Source organism: Orycteropus afer, unplaced genomic scaffold (assembly GCF_000298275.1).
Source record: "Orycteropus afer afer isolate SDZICR_OR568_19922 unplaced genomic scaffold, OryAfe1.0 scaffold00006, whole genome shotgun sequence".
Lineage (NCBI taxonomy): Eukaryota > Metazoa > Chordata > Mammalia > Tubulidentata > Orycteropodidae > Orycteropus > Orycteropus afer.
This window is the reverse complement of record NW_006921593.1, coordinates 26,874,054-26,883,019: the sequence shown is the minus strand read 5'-3', so window position 1 is coordinate 26,883,019 and position 8,966 is coordinate 26,874,054.

The following is an 8,966-nucleotide window of genomic DNA, read 5'->3' as shown; positions in this document are numbered from 1 at the left end:
GCTCTGCAGACAGCAGTGCCGACAAAGGGAGGGGAGGACCACGGTGGGGCCCAAAGTCAAGCCAGAGGGCTCCAGACCTCGGTGGGCAGCTCAGTTTTCTCATCTGCGAAATGGTGGTGACCCTAGCCCCCTCCCAATGCTTTTTTTGTTGAGGAAATTGACAATGATACAAAGCACCATGCCTGACACAGACTTTACTAGCTGTGTGACCTTGGCTTGTGTCACTTAGCCTCTCTGAACCTCAGTAGTTCCCTCATCTGTGAACTGGGAGGGATGATAGCATTACTTATTCCAAGGGTTAGATGAGTGAAGACATGCAGGTGAAGTCCTCGGAACAGGGCCCGGCAGGCTCAGAGCTATAGCCACTGTTAGCTGTCATATTTTTAGAGTAAACACTTGACAGCCCCCCAGGGGCCCCAGTTGCCCTAAACTCGGGCCCTTTTCTCTTTCTCTCAGGAGAAAAGCCTCCTGCTAACTTTTCCCTTGCTGGGCACTTTGAAGAGGAGCAGGGCGGAGAGGCAGGATGCACCGAGGCTGGGTCAGACCATGGTTCAGGGACCGGAGCCTGGGAGGCTGGGAAGGAGGGAGGAGGCAGCCTGGGCACTGGCAGCTGAATGCTTATCCGGCCTGTCAGTCCCCCAATCTGATCCCTGAGGAACTACACAGAGGCTTCACTCTGGATGACAAACGAGGGGGGAGGCCTGCCCTGCCTGGACTCCGGGTGAGTAATGGCCTTGCATTAAGATATTAGGCTGGATGACAGGAAATGCCCCCCGCCCCCCGCTCCCGTCCCCAACCAGGCCAGGAAGAGAGCTTGGGGGAGGAGGCTTCTGAGGACTGAGTTTGCCAAAGCAGATGGATGCTGAGGGGTTTCTAGGGGCTGGAGAGCGAGGGCTGAGGGGTGCGGAGGGAGAGACAGGCCACGGAGACGCTCAGAAACAGAAGAGACAGAGGGGAGAGGAAGGGAGACAGACTCAGAGAGACACAGAGGGCGGTGTCAGGAGAGGCAGAGATGGGGTGTCAGGGACAGAGAGGGAGTATCAGCGGCAGAGGGGGTGTCAGAGAGAGAGACAGAGGGGGGTGACAGAGAGAGACAGAGATGGGGTGACAGAGGGTGTCAGAGAGCAACAGAGGGGGAGGGTGTCAGAGAGAGACAGAGAAGGGGTATGAGAGACAGACACAGAGATGGGTGTCAGAGAGACAGAGAGGGCAAGTCAGAGAGAGAAGGGAGGTGCCCGGGAGGTCAGAGGGACAGAGACATTGAAAGGCAGAGGGAGTGTGAGGGTGTCATAACGGAGAGAGAGAAACCCAGACAGAAGGGGGAGGGAAGAGAGGGAGAAAAGGGTGGAGAGGGGAGAGGACAGACAGAAAGACTTCAGGCCAGGAGGGAGACACCACATTCACACGGGGCAAGGGTGCCTATGTCAGGGGTTGAGCTTGGTGGCAGGTGGGACCACCAAGGGGCCGTCAGCCTCTGGGTGGGGGCTGTGTCCCTGGCCCTCCAAGCAGGCCCAGCCCTTGGCTGGATTCCAGGCTGGCCCAGGACTTCTACATCCCTTACTTGATCCTGAGCCCCCTGAACCCTGGAAGGCATTCTATGGGGATCATAGCGTGGTCAGAACTGATCAGAACCGCCTGCTTCTAGAGTAGGTGGGCCTCCTGTGTAAAGAGAGCTGCTAGGACAGGCAGAATGGTGGAGGGAGGCCAGGAAAAGCAGGAGGCCCACCTCCTTGAGCCCAGACAAGCACCAAGGCCGGGCAGGGGTGACCTTCTCTGGGTAGCCTGGGGGTGTGGCTGTCATGGGGAATGCTTCTGAAACTCTACCCGGTACAGGGGCTCCACAGGTTACTGCGGCAGTCAGTAGCCACCAAGCTCTTCCTCCAACTGCCGGACAATTTCCTCTGAATCTCCATGGTTCAGATCCCAACATGGCCCAGCTGTGCGACCCCTCAGTTTTGCTGAGCCCCGGACTCTTCCTGGAGTCTAGCTCATCCAGGACTTCCATCCTTCAAGGCCTGCACCTCTCCCAGAGCGCCACCAGGGGGCGCACCACGCTTCCTTGGCCCCTTCGGCCGGGACAGGGAAGGGCTTCCTTGGTCCGGGTGAAGAGGGTATGCCTGGCAGAAAGGCGCCTCCTTAGCAAGCCAACTCAGCGACCCCAGCCGGGCACCCCTTCCCTCTCCTGAAGTGCTTCTTGCCCTGACCGCAGCCCCCAGATTCCCACCTCCTTCTCGGCGGGTGTCCCAACAGAGACTCCCTCCACGGAACTGCCCCAGCTCCGTCTGTGGCCCGCTTTTCTGGTCAGTCCCCAGCCACGGAGTCCTCCGCCTTGGGGGAGCACCGGGCCAAGAGTCAGGGGACCTGGCTGGAGCCACACGTGCTGGGGCACACTCCCCTCTGCTCCTCGGAGCCCTCCCTGAAGGTTCCACGGACTGACAGTCCCCAAACCGGGGTTGTTCAGGAATGAAGCTTACTCCCAGGCCGTCCCAGCCTGAGGGTGGGCCTGGAATTGGTGTGTTCATCGGTGGGTCAGCTCATTTTCCTACCACGCTGGCTCCTTCAGTCCTCCACTCTCACTGCACCTTCAGAAAGAAAGTCCCTTAAATATAAATATATATATATATACACACACACACACATTTAATTATTCATAGTGGCTAAGACACTTGCCTGCTAACCAGACGGCTGGCGGTTCAAACCCACCAGCCACTCCTCGGAAGGAAGGTTGGGCAATCCTACTTCCGTAGTGATACTGCCTTGGAAACCCAAGGAGGGGTCGCTATGAGTCAGGTTTGACTCGACGGCACATAACAACAACAACAACAACAACAACAATAGGATTCAAAAACTTGAAGCAATACAAATGCAAAGCCTCCCACCCATGCACCTGATTTCCTCCCACATACGTATCTGAGGTAGCCAATGTTATTAATTTCTTGTGTAGTGTTCTTAAGAAAATAAAAGTACATGCTCTTATTTTCCTTCCTGTCTTATAAAAAGGTAAGCATACTTTACACATTGTTCTGCATTTACCTTAGATTTCACTTCATCTTTCTTGACATTCTTTCCATGCAATGGAGAAGTCCCTTGTTCCTTTTTTATAGCTGTATAGTATTCCATTATGTGTCTGTCCTTCTTTTATTTGACCTAGTCTTTTTCTTGATAAGCACATAGGTTGTTGGCACTTTTGTTGCTGTTACTAACAACATTGCAAGGAGCCCTGGTGATGCAGTGATTAAGCGCTCAGCCGCTAACTGAAAGGTGAACACCTCCACTAGCCGCTCTGCAGGGGAAGCGTGGCATTCTGCTTCCATAAAGATGACAGCCTGGGGAGCCCGATGGGGCAAGTCTGCTCTGTGCTGTAGAGTTGGGATCAACTTGATGCCAACAAGTTTTATTTGGTTTGAAGGACATTGCAATGAACACCCTTGTACATCTGTTGTTTCATAATTTTGTACATATCTGTAGGATGAAATGCCTGAAAGCGCAGATTCGGATTTAAGAAGAAGGAGCTGTGGTAGCATAGTGCCTAAGGCATTTGACTTCTAACCAGAAGGCTGGCGGTTCAAACCCACCAGTTACTCCTCGGAAGGAAGTTTGGGCAATCTACTTCTGTAGTGATACCGCCTCAGAAACCCAAGGAGGGGTCGCTGAGTCGGATCCGACTTGACGGCAGTGTGTTTGGTTTTTGGGGTTTTTATGTCTGCAGTGGGGGTGGTTGATCTCGATTCACGATGAACCCATCCACAGCTGACTGAAATGCTGCCTGGTTCGGTGCCATTCCCGTGATGGGTTGTCCATCGACCGTTGTGATCGTAGGGCTTCCAATGGCTGATTTTTCAGAAGACGATTCCAGACCTTTCTTCTCCATCTTATTCTGGAAGCTCTGCTGAAACCTACTTGGCATCATAGCAACACGAAAGCCTCCACGGATAGCTGGGTGGTAGCTGGGTGTGAGGTCCGCTGGCCAGGAACCCAAGCCGGGTCTCCTGTGTGCGAGGGGAGAATGCTGCCACAGCCCACCGCTGCCCCTGCAGTGTGGGGAAAGCACTTGCCCATGACTTGATTCCGACTCATGGTGACCCCACACGTGTTGTAGGAGAGCCATGCTCCGTGGGGCTTCCAATGGCTGATTTTTCAGTTGCAGGTTGCCAGGCCTTTCTTTCTCAGGACTGCTGGGCGGACTTGGACAGCTAGCTTTTTTGGTCAGCAGCTGAGCGAGTTATCCATTTGCACCACTCAGGCAGGCCTGTAATGTATGTTGCCAATTGCCCTCCATGGGCTTGTACCCTTGGACACTCCCCCAGGCAGTAAATGGGGCTGGTTCCCAGCAGTCTCTCCAAGAGAGTGTTGTCAAACTGTTGAAATTTTGCCACCAATTCACTGGTGTTCTGTGTACCCGGTCCTGCCCTCCAGCCCATGAATTCCGCCCCCTGCACTGCTCAGAGCTTCATCTTCCCAGCCCCTTGTGCCCCTAAAGTGACCTTCCCAGTTGTTGTCGTTACTCCTTTAAAGTCTACGTGCCAGGAGGGCAGGGGCTGCACTCCAGTCCCCGGTCTGCTGGCTGGGACCCCTGTGGACCCCACAGCCTAGCAGACCCTTTGCATGGACTGCCCCAGCTGAGCCTCTCAACAACCTCAGAAAGAAGGCACTGGTATTAGCCCTGCAACGGAGGAGAAAATGAGGTCCAGAGACGTTCTTTGCTCAAGGACTCACAGCTGGCAAGTGTGACCCTGCCTCACTTCCCTGCTCTGGCCGTGGTCACAGGGGTTCCAAGCTCAGGGTCCCCCTTACCTCTGCACCCCTGCAAGGAGGGGAAGCCAAGTCGGCCTGAGCCCTTGGGGCCTCATTGGGCCTGCAAGGTCAGCCCTGTGTCGGGCGGTGCTAGGGCCACTGGGACTCCAGTGGCCAGCAGGCTCCTAGCTCCTTCCCAGAGGCCCCCCGCTACCGCACTGGCGTTGTGCCCGACTGTCACTCTGCGCCCCTGCAGCTCCTCGTGGCGGCTGCCTGCCTTCCATTAATCATGTGGGTGCATTTATTTTCTCCAGCAATTTGATTCAGCCAACGCAGTCTGGGTGTGCCAGCAGGTGGGCGGGGGGCTCCGTGGCCGCCTGAGTCACGGAACCCAGCTTGGTTGTTTTACTGACACCCCAAAGACAGATGCCAGGCCCTGGGGACCCACCCCAAGGACCCGGCGTTCCCCACGTCAACACAAACCCGAGTCCTCACAGTCTGGCAGGTGCGATTTGCCCCACTTTCTGTCCGGGGCTCTCTGAGGCTTTGCAGATACTGCCGAGGCCGGTGGGGGTGGGGATGGGACGCTGAAACAGGCACTCAGGGGCCTTTCCTGCAGCCCCAGGTGGGGGCTCTTTTCCGTTTCCTGCTCTGGTGAAGGAGGGGTCCCTGTCCCTCCCCTCCCCCTCCCGGTTCTGCTGGGCAGCCCCATCCTGATTCCCATGACGGTCACGAAGGGGGACAATCAGCGAACGCACACCTCCCAGGCCATCGCCACCCCCACCACCACGTGGTCTCCTTCCTGGGCCTCCCTGGCCTCCTCTTGGCTGCCCCGCCCCCTCCTGGCTGCCAGGTGCCAGGCGCAGGTGGAGGGGCGCCAACAGCAGCCGGGGCTGAGCGGAGAGATACGACCCTGAGGGTCGGGCAGGAGCAGGGCAGCTGGGCCTTGACTTGGGTCCTGAGCCGGTGCCCTGGTTTCCGTTCACCTGAAGGCCTCGGAGCGCAAAGTGAGGCCCTGTGCCTGGGCTCCCTCACCCCTGCAGTATCCCCAGAGCCAGGTCCCAGCCCTCCCCGACCTGCCCCGCTGCTCGGCCTGGCCGCCTCTAATGCTGCGGATAATTCCTGCTGTCACAAAGCCATTACTCTGCAAATGGGCCACGCTTCAGCCTGTGCGTGCGTGCGTGCGTCCATGTGTGCGCGCCTGTGTGGGTGGGTGGGAGGCTGCACAGCCGAAGCGCCTTGTTTATGCCTTGCTCGCCCGTAATTGCCTCGGGCGGGGGCGGGGAGAGGATTTATTGGCTTTGCGCGCTCCACTGCAGCCTTCTCGGCCGCCACCTCCAGTCCCCCGCCTGGCTGCGGCCTCTGCTGGGCCCTGGGGAAATCAGCCTGACTTCTGGAAGCTCTGGGCAGGGGCCCAGGCATGCCCAGTGGAGGGTAGGTGAGGTCTTAGGAGGTGGGTCCCCACCTACCACTCTGTACCTGGTGAGGACAGCTGCAGGACTGGGCACCCCGCCCCCACAGCCTCCGGGACCTGAGCGATCCCTGGGAAGTAGAGCAGGTGTAGGGGGCAAGGTGGACACGCGTGGAGGACCTGGAAGGATATTGGTACAGCTGTGCCCCTGGTTTCTTCTCTTCCCTTTGACCCTTGTCCTCCAGGCCCCTGGTCTCCTGCCGTTTGCTTTGTCTACAAACTGCAGACACCCGCTCCCAGGAGTCCTCACTGCTGCCCCCTCCTGCTCTGCACAGCCAGGTCTCCCACCAGGGTAGGCAAGGCCCTGACTTTCCAGAGCTCTCGACATTTGTGTGGATACCTTGGCAACCCTGGCACAGTCAGGAGGCACCTGCGGACCCTTTTCCATATCTGTGCCCCAGTTTCTAGCTGTGTGGTCTCAGCCAGCCACACTGTTCAATGTCTGTAAGCCTTGGCAGCCTCGTCTGTGAAATGGGTCTGCTAACACCTGCCTCAGTTCCCGTGAAGGTATTACACAGTGAGTCACAAGAAACGGCCACTCTTCCGGCATCTGTTGACATTCAATAAATAAATATCCGTTGGGTAAAATATTGCATCAAAAAGCTATCATTGGCAGGGTTTCTACCTGACATCCTACACTTCTATACCACAGATGTTTTATATTTGTATAGATGGTGCCTGCTGCCATTAAATAATTCAAGCAAAGCAGGAAAGGACAAAGAAGAAGAAAAATGAAGCTCACTTGCAGGAATAGCCACCATCTATAACCACCATCTCCAGAAGCCTCTTGCAATGATACTGAGAAGAGTTTAGAAAGATAGAGAGATTGCAACATTGCTATTAAAAGGGCCTCTATTGGATGTTTTTTAGGAGTTCTGGCGGCGTAGTGCCTAAGGCATTTGACGGCTAACCAGAAGGCTCATGGTTCAAACCCACCAGCCACTCCTTGGAAGGAAAGTTGGGCAATCTACTTCCGTAGTGATACTGCCTCAGAAACCCAAGGAGGGGTTGCTATGAGTCGGATCCCACTTCACGGCAGTAGGTTTGGGTTTGGTGTTTATTGGATATTTTTCAACATAATGTAATCTAAGTTTATTGCAACAAGAGGAAATGAGTGACAGTATCATCAAAGAGAGTTGCAATGTTCCAGCAAGCGTCTCTACATCACAGAGATAGTGTTTTCCAGAAAGATCATCTACTTTCAACAAACAGACTTGGAGGCAATCAGCGTGAGAAATGCAGATCTGACAGAGAATCTGCTACAACAGAGCAGGGAGAACATGACCCTAGAGGAGACATTAGAGGCATTGTCTTCGCTTCCCAGCATCGGAACACCACCACCACAAGTGGGTGCTTTAAAGAGCAGGAAGTGACTGTCTCACAGTTTTGGTGGTGAGATATCCAAATCGGCATGGGCTCAGTAGCTGCAGGCATTTGTTGGCTTGTAGACGGCTCCTCACATGGTCTCTTCCCTCTGTGTGTCTATTCTGTTGTTTTGTAAGACACTACTCAGAAGGGGTTAGGGGAGCTCTGGTAGCATAGTGGCTAAGACACTTGCCTGCTAACCAGACGGCTGGTGGTTCAAACCCACCAGCCACTCCTCGGAAGGAAGGTTGGGCAATCCTACTTCCGTAGTGATACTGCCTCGGAAACCCAAGGAGGGGTCGCTATGAGTTGGGGCCGACTCGATGGCACATAACAACAACAACAACAACAACTCAGAAGGGGTTAGGTTCAGCACCCACTCTACACTGATACTTGTTACCATAACGAAAGGAAATCTCTCTTTCCAAATATGGTTATATTTACAGGTGTGGGGTTAGGACTTCACCATAGCTTGTTGAGGGTTACAATTCAATCCATAACATTTCAAAGATTTGCCAGGTCTTTCTTCCAAGGCACTTCTGAATAGACTCGAACCACCAACTTTTGGTTAGCAGCCAAGCATGTTAGCCATGGGTACTACCCAGAGACACCATATGCTCTGCTAGATGGATCTGACAGATAGTTTCCTACCAAAAGTCACTCACAGCAGTCCATATGCAGAATTTTCACGGCACGCCTAAATCAATTGCCTTTACAAAGGGTGGTGGTACCTGCGGAGGGAGTGCTGTGGTGTGCTGGCCAGAGACAAAGAGCTCCGATTTGTAGCATTGGCCAGGTTCATGGTGTAAATACTCCCACCATGGTTGGTTTCAAGCTACCAGCGTGATGTCCTTGAGTGCAGAACATGGGAAGAGATGCCCAGGACGGCCTTTCAGGAGCCAATATGAGCCGGCTCAGCAAACCACCGGGTGGGTGGCAACTGCTGATGGAATTCCAGAGAAGCCCCTTGTGGCCAGAGAGGTGGGGAAAACCAAAATATGGGGTGTCCCTGAAATCAAAGGAGAGAACTTCAGGAAGGAAAGGAGCTCGGCGCTGGCTCTCTGCCCAGTAGCATGGAGAGAAGAGGTTAGACAGGCTGCTGGATTTGATGGCCCCATCGCATTTGATGGCCCAATGGTTAAGGAAGCAGCTGCTAACCGGAAAGTCAGCAGTTTGAACCCAACAGCTGCTCCAAGAGAGAAAGATGTGACAGTCTGCTTCTGTAAAGATCACAGCCTTCAAAACCCTATGGGGCAGTTGTACTCTGCCTTACAGGATCGCTGAGTTGGAATGGACTCAAGGGCAATGAGTTTTGGTCTTTGGTTCCTGTACCCTACCCAAGACTCCAGGAATAGACAGAATACCAATTGAGATGTTTCAACGAACAGATGCAACA